Here is a 6,030-nt window from a genome sequence, read left to right as displayed (position 1 = left end):
ACTGTAGCTCCCATTGTTGGAGCCAGGGTCACCTGATGAACATAACTTTGGTGAAAAGGGCCACCTGATAGAGATACCAGAACATTGATGACAAATATTTTAGAATTACTCAAATGTTGTTAGAAACTGCCAATGGAGAACAGCATTTCCCTACTGCCTACAGCCCTGGGTATTTCATGCCAGCAATATTGGGACCATTGATGGACTTGTCTCCCAAGCCACTTCAGACTCTCCTTTGGGCTTCTGCTTTCACTAATCTCAGTCAGAAATAATTTCAGGAAAGCTAGGGAATACTTCAACTCTTCCAAGTCTTCAGTAAGCAGGAATCATGCTCTTGAGAAAGGACATTGTCATAGGTCGAATTTGCCAAATACTGTTTCTGTGTCAGATTCTCCTCTGAAAACACCTCCTGCTAAAAATTGCTTGATGAAACTGTTAAAGTAATTTCAGAGGAACTATATGCTCAAATTTGGCAGTATTTGTGTATAAATTCCTGAGAATTAAATGGATTACTTTATCATCAGTCAGATTGAGTAATCTGAGATATTTCACTATATATTTTGTGGGAGGAAAGAACAGAAGTTCTGGAACAACTAAGCTTCCTTATTGAAAAGACAGTCAAATACACAAAAAAACATCCTTTGGCCAAACAGCTTTGTCACCTCCTTAGTACAGGATGAGATTCAGTCCAATTCTTTTTCGTTTGGTGCTCAAAACACTTAGGGAGTTAACTGCACTCAAAGAGGGTGGGATGGATTAAGGACTTGATTTGCCATCTTGATACAGTTGGCAGGTCTCGATGCAGTTTCAGTGTTTTCAAAAAGAGACCAAAGGATGGCACTTGGTGCTGTTTTGGCATTTCTCTCACACCTGGCACTGTCTATGCTCAGAAGGAATATCAGCATTTACTATGTCAGCATTATCACTGTTTGAAGCCTGAGGGTTTGAGCATCTGGCAAGCAAAAGGCAACCAAAAAGGGATGCTCAGCTGTTGGAACTAGTGTTAATTTTTGACAAGTTGAGGTTTTCAGCCTTGTAGATCAAGGCATCTGGCACCCGTGCTGTCAGGGCATTAACAATTTGGATTACTTTCAATTTTGTGGGTTTTTTAAATTGCTTTTTAATGTGGGCTTATTTTCATTTTTCTCAAGAGTGCTGGAGGGGAAATACTAAGTCTTTTTCACATTGCTTGTTTAATTAAAAGTCAGTTATACCACATCTGAGTTTCTTAGGCTGCAAGTGCCAGAGCACTTGACCAGAGCAATGCAATGTTCTGGTCAGTGGTGAGGATATGAAGATTCCCAACCTGCCCATTATGAGCTCTTAATATAAGGTAATATAATATAATCTGTTTTCTGTGGTTCTTTCCAACACTAACTGTGCAGCTCACTTCCATGGTAACTCCCTCTTTTGTGAGTGGGAAGCCTCCAGCTTTGGAATGGCAGCCAGTACAGCTGCAGCTCCTAGCTCAGTAACCTCACAAAAATCAGTGTTACTACGGTAAAATGCATCCTGGTTTTCATGCAGAAAACAATTTATTCCTGGAAAGACCAAAGCTCTGTGGAGTCCTCATGCCTAGTCCGTCCTTTCTGTTGGGGTGTGTGGCTGCCAGTCTTGGGGTGAAGCAGTCCTGGGTCTGATCTGTGAGCTCTGTGCTCTCCTGTGACAGCTGTCCATGTACAGTGTGTGCTCTGGTGGGAATTGGGGGAATTCCTGCTGGATTTGTTCAATATGATATTACATGGACTGCACCTAGCCTACCTTCTGAAGGCAAATTGAACTGTTTGAGCTCCTGCTTCTGAATGCAGATGTACCAAAGCAAGATTCCAAGACTTCGTGTGCTCTGCAGCATCAGAACTGGCTCTGCCCCGACCTCCCCACAGACCCCAGCTCGTCCCTTCTCCTGGTGCCCCTGGCCATGGTGGCCCTTCCCTGGCTGTGGAAGGGGACACCCCAGCATTGGTCCTGGCGCTGGCACCAGCTGTTCCACGATGCAACCTGTACATGTTCTGTCACGTACAAGAGCTGTTTATAATCTCTACTGTATGACAGCAGTTGAAATATATTTTGCTATTAGGGGAGGAAAAGAAATTGCCTTGGCCTGTTTTTTTTCTCGGAGGCTCCTGGTTTTGGGGGAGTTACAAGATGGCACAGAGGATGGGATTGGGAGCAGAATAAGATGTGTGGGGTTTCTCTCCTGGGAAAGGTGGCTGCTGTGGGGAGATGTTGGGAAGAGTCTTGTGAAGAAAGGGAGGAAGGGAAGCCTGGAGCTGCCTGTGCCCACAGCTGTCTCCTGGTTGGGGCTGCAAGTGTTTTCTTACTTTCCAAGGACAGGGAGGGGAGAGGGATGGAGACATTCATGCCATTATCAGACCCAGGCTTAGAGGCAGCAGGCAGGATCGTGGTATGACAGAGGACAGATCTTGGGTAGGTTTGTGGGAAGAAACTTTTACACAAGCCCTTCCTGAGGTCCTGAAAACCAGCATGAAATGTCCAAGGTAAAATACCAGGTGAGAAGGGAAGATGGGGTTTTCTAAACTTTGTATCAGCCACTGCATCACTGAGAAGGGAAAGGGTATCCTTGAGGTGTGAGACAGGAGCACAGGGAGACAATAGCTCTGAGAACAGACCAGAGTTTCTCACCTTTCCTGATTTAATGCACATTAAATTGGAGCAGCTACCGAATGTATATTATGTTGGTGACTTCTGCCTTAACTTTGGGCTTGAAAAGGGTTTGTGAGCCAAGAACTTAATGTGCTATTTTTCCATCTGTGTACCACATGCTCCAAAGTCCTGTCTGTGTCCTCAAGCCAGTAACAGCTACAGAACAAGGCCATTAATCTTCCCATTCTTTCTGGTGGGAATATCAAGTACTGCCAAAGAGGCATGAGATGGAAAACAAAACTTTTGTCAAGACTTTTTTTTTTTTTTGCAGTTTTTTTGTATTTCTTTCCCTGAAGCCATTTTCCCAGCAAGACAAGAAACTCCCTGTCAGGGTTACTCCTAGATTATATCTACAACCACCAACATGTATCTGAAGGCAAAGAAATGTAATTAACATAATTAAAACACACAGTATAGGGATAGAGCTGATAAGGAGGTCAAAAAGTCTTCATAGTAGAAGCATTTATAAAAACTTACACATTTGGCAAGGTTGATCAGGGAGAAAGGCTTCAAAAGAGAATTCATGGGGATTAATGGAATTCTTTTTTTCATTAGTAAGATACACCTTGAAGAAGAAAAAGTGGTAAGATTAATAATTTGTGACAAATACCATTAAATCTAATAAATATCTGGCCCAGTAAGATCTATGAAAGAAGCAGTTGTGCTTCAGGCAGTTTGCAGGTGGAAACCAAGCAAGTGCCCCTTTGGAGGATGCAGCAAAGCACTGGAGGCACCTGACCAGATGCACAGAGTATCAGTGTAAATAATAGCCAAAGAAACACCCTAGCCCTATCAAGTACAAATGTGGGCTTAATTATGCTACTGGACCATTCATTACTGCAAATTTTCTTGACTAAACATTAAAAGAACCCCACTCATGATGCCTACAAGTGGAGTGCCTGTTCCTGAACCAAAAGCCAATGGCAGGAAGTTGAGAAGAGGCATTTGGTGAGGACTTGTCAGGTAGGTCTGGGCTGGAGGCTGTGGGGTTCTACATCTGGCTCTCCATCCTTCCAGCTTCCCTTTAATAACAGGATCTTTCCCTGCATTACATTTTGCCTTTATTTATGCAATTGCTGGTGTTGTAGGGCACTCCCAGCTCTGCAGGATGCTGACTGCTAGCAGTCTACCAGAAGGAAAATGGCTTTACAGATGCACAGACTGAAGTTGATTTAGAGCATCCCTTTGTGTTCATGCACCTGGAGCTTTATCTCCTATAGGTAGCAGGTAACTTGTCCTGGGCTTCACCAAAGATCTAACAACCCCTAAACATGGGATTAGCTGCCCATGGTTTAGATCCTGCTCTGGGGTAAGGGACCAGGAATTTTTCCACAGATTTTCTCAGCCCTGTATTTTATCATCAGTTTTGCTTTCTCTTTCACCAGCAGAGTCAGTGCTGTTGAAGTGGTTCTGATCTGTTATTCTCCAGAAATCTCCAAGCTGTGGTATACCTCCAGGGTGCTTAACCACATCAGGTCTTTTCTTTCTTCCTAGAGAGTAGTTTTGTTCCAGAGGAGGTTTCCAAAGCCTGATCTGTGCCAGTGCTTCTCTCCACAGCCCAGGGTACTTACAGTCCCCACAAACCACCAGAACCCCCAGGAGGTTTTGGGGCGAGTATTTCCATCTCCTGTCTTTTTCTGTGTAGAATAGTCTTTTCTAGGTCATGTGCTTGTTCCCTGGGCAAAAAGTTTGCTGACCTCCTAAGATAAATTTATCCTATATTGCATCACTTTGCTGACCACACCACCTGACCCAGATTTGAACTGCTACCTTCCAGTCCCTGCAAACATGCTTGGAAATGTCCTGTGCTAGTGTCAATTCCTTGCTGCTTTTGAGGCTGTTTTGTCCTCACTGGTTTCTTTAGCCTCAAGAAATAACACACAGAGCTTATTTAGATAGTCACCCTGACCTCTCCCACTCTCTGACATATTTCTTGCTCAACAGTGACAGCCACGTGTGCCTTGTCCGCAGAGCTGCCTCCAAACGCGAGATCAGCTTTGGCATTATCCTAATTGCTTGAGCTAATTCAGATACCTTACAGACCACCCTGTCAGTTTGATGGGTGCTGGAAGGTAGGCAAAGAAGGGATAAGGAGCCCAGGGCAATGGAAAGACAGAGCTGGAAACACACAGCAAGGTCTCTCCCTTGGTTTCCTCTGGTCAGTGGCTGTGCTGCCTGATGTGGCTGGATGAACAGACTGGCTGTCCTGTCGGAGTGTGGGCCAAGAGGTCTGAGGGAAAGATGTTTTGGGATTAATAAATAAGAGAGTTGCTAAATGAGAACTTCTTAGAACCATCCTTCCAATGGATGCCAGGCTGGCAGGGATGCTCTGTGATCCATGATTAAGAAAAGAAGCTCTCCTGGCTTTAATTGACTTAGCAGGGAATAGCTTTGCACTTCTTTGTACGTAAGCGATGTTTAATGGTGCTTGGAAGGGAGGAATGTTTTGGGTTGTAGGCAATAGGGCATTGGCAGCAGACTGAAAAATGGTCTTTGGCAAACCACAGGCAATGCAAGTTTAATCTGCCTAAAAAGCATGATCTCATCCATCTTTCTTGACCCAAGGGAGGGAGCCTTGGCTGTAAGGCTCAGGCTAAGCAGAACAGACTGGTGCGTGTTTTAGGTTGCAGTAAGGGAGTGGTGGGCTGCCGTGGGGTGGGTTGGAGAAAAAGATTTTGCCCTCTACTTCAGGGTGTCTCTTATCTGTGTGACACTGTAGATTGTCAAGTAACTAAGGAAGCAATGACTGGCAGCAGCTCTTTTTCTGAGTACCATTAGGATGGTACAGTCACACTCCCATCAGTGCTGTCATTAAGTGTTTCCCTGGGTGTATCACTTGCTGGGAGAAGGGACATCCTTGTACATGTGTCCCAGTGTTTCCCTGATCCTAAAATTCATCAGCTTCCCTGGCACAGTTCAGGATTGGCTGTTGCCATCTGCTTTCAGATGCAGACTGTTTCTGTTGGGTTCTGAATCACACAGTGGGAAAGGTAAAAGCAGTGTGAAAAGGCACTATGGGAGCTTCCCTCTCCCAGCTGCCAAACCTGTGTCCTCTTTGGGAGGGAACCAAAGTATATGTACATCATTCTTGTTTTTATGAGGGCATGTACTGATAGGACAAGGGGGAATGACTTCAAACTGAAAGAGAGTAGGTTCAGGTTAGATATTAGAAAGAAATTCTTCCCTGTGGGGATGGTGAGGCACTGGCACAGGCTGCCCAGAGAAGCTGTGGCTGCCCCATCCTTGGGGCAAGAGTCCTTGACTACTAATGGAGTTTTTCCTCAGCTCTCATTCCTTCTTTCCCTCTGCTTCAGCTACTCTCTGATGATAAAAAGGCATTGGATGACATCCTACAAGACATCAAGG

The sequence above is a fragment of the Cinclus cinclus genome, chromosome 8, assembly GCF_963662255.1.
Source record: "Cinclus cinclus chromosome 8, bCinCin1.1, whole genome shotgun sequence".
Classification (NCBI taxonomy): domain Eukaryota; kingdom Metazoa; phylum Chordata; class Aves; order Passeriformes; family Cinclidae; genus Cinclus; species Cinclus cinclus.
This window is presented reverse-complemented; position numbering follows the sequence as displayed.